We start from the raw sequence: 9,308 nt of genomic DNA, 5'->3' as shown, positions 1-9,308 counted from the left end.
CTAGTTCTAACTCTGCAATGGGATTTCTATTTCAGATGGTAAGTAAGTGCATAAAATATTTTTGTTGAAATAATAGTACAAAAATCTAATGAGAAGTTCCAAATGGTGACTTCATCTGTTACAAGTTTATGAATCTATATACTCATTGTTCTGGATAATTCTGTTGTCTAATTTTTTATATGTGATTTGTTTTATCATAATGTTTTTTTAAAAAAATAAAAGGTTAGATTTTTCATTTCTTTGCAAAATGTCAGAACACAAATAAACATAAAGGAACAAATCTAATCTGAGTACTGTTCCACTCTTCATCTACTAAGGATACTGATAGAGTTTAGCTTCATGCATAAGGTTAAACTGTTAACTCTGCAAAGGCAAGAATTGTATCCACAATAGATAGGTGCTATACAAATTTCCAAACTTACACACTAATTTCTTCCCATAGTAATGTAACAAAACTGCCACAGTAGGCTTTATGTTTGTGTTTTTAAAAACCTTTTTGGCTTTGGTAATAGATCCAAATTATAATGGCCTGCTAAGATATTGTCTCTGCTTTGAAGATTAGTAGAATATGATGTAACCCAGATGTTATTCCAAGTGATTCATTCAAGATGACTGGGCCATTTCCCTGGAAGCCTGAGAACTTTTGCATTTGTAAAGGGCCACTTCCACTATGAAAAAGAAATGTAGAAATGTAATGTCGACCACAATGTAAGGTGTATTTGCTCTCACACACTCATTGTTATTACATTTGATTATTTGCTTTTGATTTCCAAAAAAATTAGAGTGTTTCTATGAGATCCTAAAAGTGCCTACATTCTATTGTGCAATGATTAAAATGTAAGTTGATCCTGCGGAGACAGTCTCACAATCAGTCAGAAGGACTTACATCAGATTGGCCCTTCCACAGATTCCCTCCATCTTCATCCACACCAGATTTCAAACCTCACAGGACTCCTCACCTCAACAATTATTAAAATATTAACATAACTACCTCATCTGATTAAATTCTACAAGCTTATAGCAATCAGAACACCAATTTCTTCTCCCCTTTCTGGAATATAAAAGCTGAGGAATCACAGTGGAAGCGGACAAGGTGTCTGTTCGCTGCAAAAGCAATGGAGGTGTTTTCTTCATAGTCACTGAACGTCTTAGAGGACGAAGATGCCTAACCTATCTTTATCATTCATGTTTTCATTCCTGAACCAAAAGAGCATGCAGGTGCACGTGGCTATTTAAAGGAAACTGTAAATCGCTTTCATATCGCCCTAATGTAGTCAGGATGTATAAATAGTTGCACGTGGCAGATAATTAGTTTATGCCAACACATTACTGTGCTTAGCAGCATCTGGATATCAGCTACTTGGCAAAAGAACCAAAGGATGTTATTGCTAACAAATACTACAAAGTAATTTGCAAAATGCAGAGTGGTGAATATTTAAGGGACAAAAGGACTATGTTAAACTCAAGCAAATGATTATGATCTATTTTTTTTTAAAGAGGGAAATTCACAGAAGAAGGAGACATAAGAAAACAAGCTATGCTTCATATTGAGGTTTCTTTTGGCCTTATCATTTTAACACTTTTTTGTAAAATAACAGAAGTTAATAAATTTATTAAAACATCATTTAAAGGGACAAGTATAAATAATATATTTTGTAACTTTATTATGAAGGCTATTATGCTACATTTGTAGAGGACAATGTAAAGAATAATATTTTGCACAGTTGACATGAGAAGCTTCCAGGCGCTTATTTAGTTCTAGCATTCATTCGTGTTCTTTATTGTCCCATAGTTATGAGCTTCGCCCATTTTTGGAGAATGCTGAGTTGTGCGCCTCACCTACATTCTGGCTGCTCTTTGTTCTCTTCTGCTTTATCCTCCCTCAGTGCCTCTTGCGACACTGATACAATGTCTATCTGCGGAGAAGTAGAAAGGTAGACTATGAGCACTGCTCCCAAGTCTACCTCCAGAGCAGTATCAAAGATGCAAGGCTAAGTCGACTTCAAATATATACTGGTAAGATGGACAGAGAGTCAATATCCTTATTCCAAATGAAAAACAGAGGACTAGAAAGAGTGATTGGCCCAATTCAAGACCAAAATCTCTGTGGTAAATTATTAAATCCTCCAACCCCAGTGCCATCATCTAGTGCATACTGACTGCAATGGAACATAACATCCCCAAACCAGGCACAGCACCTCCCCTACAGCTTGGCTGGCTGAGTGCCACATGGCAACTCTCACAGGCTACTTTTGCACATTGCCTTAAAGTTTCCTTGGCAGCTGTTGTACGTTGCTGTCATCCGTATCTTCCTGAGGCTGCATTATAATTTCAACCTTCCCTTCCATATACCATGCATCCCTTTGTCCGTGGCTATTTACATGGAGCCCAGCCTACAGTACACTCCCTCCACGCACAGGACTTCTAAAGTATTCCACATGCTGAAAGCTGCTGTGGGTTCACTCTTTTTTGTAATAGCATGTTGACAAAATCATCACTGTGTGGATGACAGCAAAGTCTACCCAGACAGCAGTTTACAAGGACCTACTTGAACCCCAGGTAATTTGAACTCTGAATGTCTTAACAAAAAGTAAATCCCAGAAAACAATTTTCTAAGCAGGATGTCCAGAGTGAAGAGGGTGTCAAGGAAATGTTTCACACAACAAAAACAAAAACAAAAACCCAAACACCAAAAAACAAAAGACCTCTGGAACAAATCTGCATTTCTATACTTGTATGGATTAGTTATTTGTATTGTCACTGTGAGAATACCTGTCAGAAGTAAAAGAACTAGAAGCTCATTTCGGTGTAGGATTTATAGCCTCCAGTCCATCATGGTGGAAAAGCATGGGAAATATGAAGGCTCCCCCCAGGTGATGCTGTTTTGTAGGATGTGTCATTCACACCTGGACAGATTAAGAAACAAAGTTGGAACTAGAAGGAATGCTCGAGCGCTCAAAGGTTGCATTCACTGAGCTAGTTCTAACTAATTTTTTATTGTTTTATAAACTCACAAAACAATGTTTTTGACTTGGAACAAAAGGTGAACACACATGAACCAGTGGGAGCCATTTTAAATTTACATGATCACAGGGTGGCTTTGCAGATTCCTTCAAGTCTGTCCAGATATTTTTCCATCCTATTCAGTGCAAAACACTTGTATCCCTTTCAATAAGGTGAGCTGCCACCCCTCCTGTGGATGCCCTTTTACACACATTTCTCTTCTAAACAATCTACAAAGCTACAAAGCTTTCTATAATGCTGCCTTTACTATGAATCTCATATATCTCTCTAAGAATAGCTAGCATTGCTTCTTTTTATTCAGAGAAAAGATAACAGAGCTTTCTCTTGTCCCATATCTTAAGCCCTTTGTGGCCTTTGTGTGGATATCTGCATGGGTCATTTGATGTAAGTTATCACCCAGCTCATCAAGAGCTTTAGACACAGTTTCTCATTCTCACATCCTTTAAGTAACCCTCTCATAGCTTGGACTCATGGACAGTACTTTGTCTAGTTAAGTTTTGATATCTATGGCTATGACTCCTCTGTCTCCTTTCTACAAACCTCTCATCATTGTCTGTGCTCTAACCTCTAGTGTGACCAGGACTCTTCCCTTCGCCCTGCATTTTTTCAGCCTATACTCATTCATTGGGCAATTATGCTTGTTTGTATATGTAAATGCTACCATTATTTCTCAAGTCTAGATCTCTAGTTTAGACCTGCTCAAACGATCTAGCCTCATATAATCAAATACCAGTTGGGCTTTCCACCTAGAAGCCTAAGTAGAGCCAAACCGTTAGATCTGCTGAACTGGCTTTTATCCCAAAATCTGTTTCTCCTGATCTTTTCACATTTCCATAAAATGATAGTTTCCTTCTTCATGGTTCTGCAATATAAATGACACAGTGCTCCCTGCAGACTCACCTTCTATTGTATGTGATCCACCTGATAATCTGTTGCTTCTTCCTCAAATTATATACAGATCTTTTTCAAAAAGACTGTGACTACTTTAAAACAAATCTGAACTTCCTCGTTGGATTTAGAATACCTACTTCTAAATGTTCTCTATCCAAAATCTTCCACTCCTATCTCCATCCGCATAGGACTCTACTGGGCTAACTGCTTACCTTATGCCAGGTGACAAACAGTAGAGGCCAGGTGTCTAGATACCACCCCGATAGCACATGATGTTTAAATTACAAAAGGAAAGTTTGGTAACTTCACTGTAGGGTAAAAATATGGTATATAGAGAGTGTATCTAACCTAATGAGATTTTAAAAACAGAGTAGCACTTCGTAGCAGAATAAAAAGTTGTTAATACTGAAGATTTGGTGTTTTATCGGGAGCCCAGGTTCATTGCCCCTACCCAGCACTGTTAGGGGGTACCACATCACATATCACAAATGTTAAAAAGTATAAATTTTCAAAATCTGAAGTATTATCACTATTGAATATTCTGTATTTTAAAGGCAAATTTGCATTATTAGGGTCTGTCCGTAATGTTCAATATTTTGGATAATTTAGTCATTTAAGGTTATTTTTAACCAGTGATATGCTCACACATATAAATATTACACAGACCTTTAATGAAAACCTAAACCACTTATCTCAGGTCATAGTCACTCCTGAAGAAAGACAATGTTTTTTTAACTCATTAGCTGCCTTCCCAAGCTGTTTTCCTCTCTATATACAAAGATAAAATGAAAAGCACACACGATGTCCTGGTGAGCTGAATCCTAATATTATCCACAGTCCTTGGTACTTCATATGAAGAACTATGTCCTTATAAGTAAGTCAGCTCAACTTCTCTCTCTCTCACACATGCCTCTGTGCTTTTGCTTCTGATTCTTGTTGAATCAATAAATGCACACAGATGAATGTAGTCGGTCAAACATTTTGTACTAGAAGCCAGATAACATTTTTCCTATTATTTAATGAATATTTAATATTCCTATTAACATGATTCATGTATAATACAATTAATATATATTAATATAATATTCCTATTATTTCCTATTATTCCCATTATTTTATTGTTCTAAAACTTTTCATTACCTTCTATCATTTTTACTATATACACAAATGCTCTTTCAAGGCATGTGCTAGTAATTCTCTTGAAACAGTCTCTTTGCACTGTGTCCTAGGCTTTTCCCTGAGCTGATGGTGTAGTCTCCACTCTAATTTTGAGTCAGATAATGTGATTTAGGACAAGAGGATTACATTTCATCACCTGTAACACAGAGATAGGGCAAATTTATATACTGTGCTTAGAAACTTTGAGGATTAAATGAGGAGCATCAACTAAAAATTTACCAAAAGGCATAAAGGCACTGCTATCATCGTTACCCAAATTATAATGCTCAGGTTGAGATGTCAACCAGCTTCACGTGGCGAGCCTTAAGTAGACAGGAGTTTTCCCACCAACTCTGCTTAATTTCACCTCTGAGTTTAGCTAAAATCAGCATAGCGCCTTCAAAGCAGTCCAGTCTTCCTACCGTAAAGACCTTGACTAAAGCCTAAACTATTCAGTAACTGTCTTTAAATTGTCTATATTGTCATAAAAGCTCATATTTTACTCTTTTTTATGTGTCATAGTTTCACATATCTAAGACTTGGCCTTAAATTTCTGATCTGAGTGCCTCCATACCCTAGTACTGGAATTACTGGCAAGTGTCACCACAGCTGGCTTATGTGATACTGGGAATCAAACTCAAGGATTGATGAAAACTAGGGAGCCACTCTAGGAACGAGCTAAAACCATATCCAAATCTCATATTCTGAAGGCCTTATTCGAAATCATGGTACCATGGGAAACTTAAGGGGAAAGAAGTTGGGCCACATGGTTATGTTGCTAACGGAAAATTGGGGTTCCATGTTTTTAGAAAAAGAGTGGAAAACTTTTTAAACAGAGTTGTAAGGCCAATAGAAGGGTTTTTATTATGTTTCAAAGCATTTTAAGGTTTTAGCATAATTGGCCATTCTAGGAAAAAGTGTGGTTTTTTTTTTTTTCTGAGCCTGTTATTGAATCTAACAGAATCAATCCAAGCATCTGGATCATCCCCTTACATCTTCTGCAAGTGCAAAGCAAGACAGCTACCTGGATGAGAGGACCAGGAATGCACAGTGCACAGTGTGTGACTCAGCACTTACACATTGGCTGACTGAATGGGGTGACTTCAGTCCAAATAGCCACAGTATTAGTTTAGATCTCTTTGGCAATATCACTTCTCGGGTCGTATACAAAGCAGAGCCCATCCCCAACTCCCTCTCTCTTTAGTGCAATGGCTGCATCCTCTGAGCTGTGGCTGGCAGCTTCTGTTTCAACCCACACATATCAAGTACCTCCTATCACAGATCTCTCACATTCCCTCCATTCCTTCATTGCTAGTTGTATCCACTCTTTGAAGTCACTGATTTGTATTTTGAGACACTACATACAGGCATTCCTTTTAAACTCCTTATCCACTCATGAGAAAAATAAACCTAGAAACTAAGTACATCTCAATCATCTATTATTGATATCCTAATCCAAACTATACCATCGCATACTTGCATAACAATAACAGCTTTGCATCAGTCTGCTTTTAGCTCTACCCACTGAGTCACTGACTCATGTGTCCACCATCATTACTACTCCCCTATTTATATTAACATATCATCCATGTGTACTAATTTATCACGCTATACATTTTTCAATAACATCCATGGCCTAACAGTGTCAGACTAAGCTATACTGTCTGTAACATAACACAATAACAGGACCTATGCGGTTTCTTTCCCACCACAATTCCTGTTTCTTCTCAGTTATGGCAACCAGAGTCTTCCTTTCCTTACCCCGTGCCAAGCACATGGTATATGTTCTGCTTTGGTCTCTCAACTTTACTGATTTTTGCTCAGAAAATTCTATCTCAAATATCTGCTATCTCTGATAACTAGCACATGATTTGACATTTTGGGGGGGGGGGGGCTGGGGACCGAACCCAGGGCCTTGCACTTGCTAGGCAAGCACTCTACCACTGGACTAAATCCCCAACCATGATTTGACATTTTGACACTATATATACTTTGCATTTCCTCATGACATCACAGCTTGACATTATATTATGTATCTGCTCAGTTATTTATCTACTTTCTGTGTTCTGTGCAAGGAAATGCAAGCTAAAGAGCATGAATTAAGTACTTTGTTCTAGCCACAGTTCTATTCATCAATGGATTCCACATCCTAAAACAGTGACTTATATACAGTATACATCTAATGATGTGTTTGAGTGGCTGAATCCAGAGGTGAGGAAGTAGAGACTGGGAGAGCATTCTCGCAGTGCATAGTGAAGCCAAAAGAAAGACTTAAAGGTAGACAAAGTGTCATGATGTCCTACAGCGTTATCTCCTTTCATGGACAGTTCAGCATGATTCCTATTCTTATGGAGAGACTAGAGTAACTCAAAGTAAGGCACCAAAATTGTGAGAGCTATTTCTAACAGCCATTGAGCACACAGTGTGAGCTTAGCAATTGCATGAATATTAGACGCACAGACAGTATTCAGAAGTGAGTTCTAAAGGTTTGTAGTTTAAGAGTATCTACAAATAACTGTGGTGCACTGTGGTAAGTAAAATAATTGGTGTGTAAGTCTCATAAATACTTTGTAGAGACTCAAATTAGGATGGGAATCACACTGGGCTAGAGGAGACAAGGAGGAAGCTTTACAAAGGATTATTTTATCAAATTAGCCCTTGGGCCAAAATCCATACTCAATAAATGTCTTCTAATTTCTTACAATTTGATTTTCTGAAAAATCATAATTTATTCATAGAAATCTTAATTTGTTCTTTGAAATGCCTTATTCTAATTAGTATTTTTTCCTGACAGATTAAAGACAAATAATCTTATCAGTCTATTCAAAGAAATAGAGGAAGGAATAATATGGTTAGTCAAATAGAATACATGTTACAAACCTGACATAATCTAAGTTTAACCTCTTAATACTGTTCACACAAAACTCATTAAGCAATTCTGAACACTTCAGTAGCAGCGAAGGTTGCATGTGTAGCATAAAACTCTATTAAGCAGATCATATATATTCAAATTGATTTTAAGTGAAAAAATGAAGAGTGGAAATATTTTAATGACATTCTACTTTCTGCAATCTTTGAGAAGGCATATTTTAGAAAAAAGAAGCTGATTAAAAGCAAAATTATTGCCAAGTCTCTTAAAACTATGGTTAATCTTCATTGTCTACAGGGCTTTGCAATTAAGCTGGAGACACATCTCTGACCATCACTTAGTCTGTTTCTAAGGAAGTTTTACAGAACAGGAAAGACTGATCTGGAACATGGGTGGGACCATCCCATAAAATGAAACCCTAACCTCAATATAAAGTGGGGAGTGGAGGTTAGAGTCATGACTCAATGCTTAAAAGCACTCGATGCTCTTTCAGAGGACAGGAGTTTAGTTCAATTGCTTGTCCATCTCCAGGGCACCAAATGTCCTCTTTGGCTTGTATAGTCACCCACATATATCTGGCATACACCCTGCCTTCCACATACACACACATTAAAAATATACATTTGTTTCATTTTCTTTTTACACTTAGTGAAAATATAATTGCATCATTTCTTCTCTTCCTTTTCTCCCTCTGACAAAGGGAAGTGAGCATCCATATGTCTCTCTGCTTCCCTCTGCAGATTCACTAAGGCACTGATAGATTGTATCCATTTTTAAAACCATGACATAAATTATTTTTGTCGGACTTTAGGTTGCTTCTTGCCATGCAGTAGGTCAAAGTAATAAGAAAAGTAACTGTTGTATATGCCCACTGCATTTTTTTTGAGTACTCGCTTTAATCATTTGTGTTTAGAGGATTTTTTTTGAGGATTTGTCCCTCCATTTCAAATACAAAGGGAGCTAACACAACAAAGAAAGGACCCCATGCCAGTCTATATAGGTGAGGCAGCATGTTGGCTGGGCATATTTACATTAATGTGGATAACACTCAGGTAATTTTGCCATCAGCTACTCCTTATCCTCAGCATGAATAGCTCACAAATAACTACATAACTGAAGAGTCTCAATCCCTGTCCTCCACACTCTACCTCTCCCATACTCTAGAACTCCTAAGGTCAAGTGAGCATGATCAAGAGGAAAGTAGTGATGGAATTTCAGAATAAGCTATTTTGATTCTCCTCCCTCCCTTCAAGGAGGACGTTCACAGCTTCATTACTGTTAGCATAGACCTGTTCATCATCTATGCTGTTCTTATTTTGCTGCCATGACTCCAGGTTAAGGTCTTATGTAGACCATAACAACCACT

The sequence above is a fragment of the Rattus norvegicus genome, chromosome 14 (assembly GCF_021556685.1).
Source record: "Rattus norvegicus strain SHRSP/BbbUtx chromosome 14, alternate assembly SHRSP_T2T, whole genome shotgun sequence".
Classification (NCBI taxonomy): domain Eukaryota; kingdom Metazoa; phylum Chordata; class Mammalia; order Rodentia; family Muridae; genus Rattus; species Rattus norvegicus.
Note: the sequence above shows the minus strand (reverse complement) of the source record.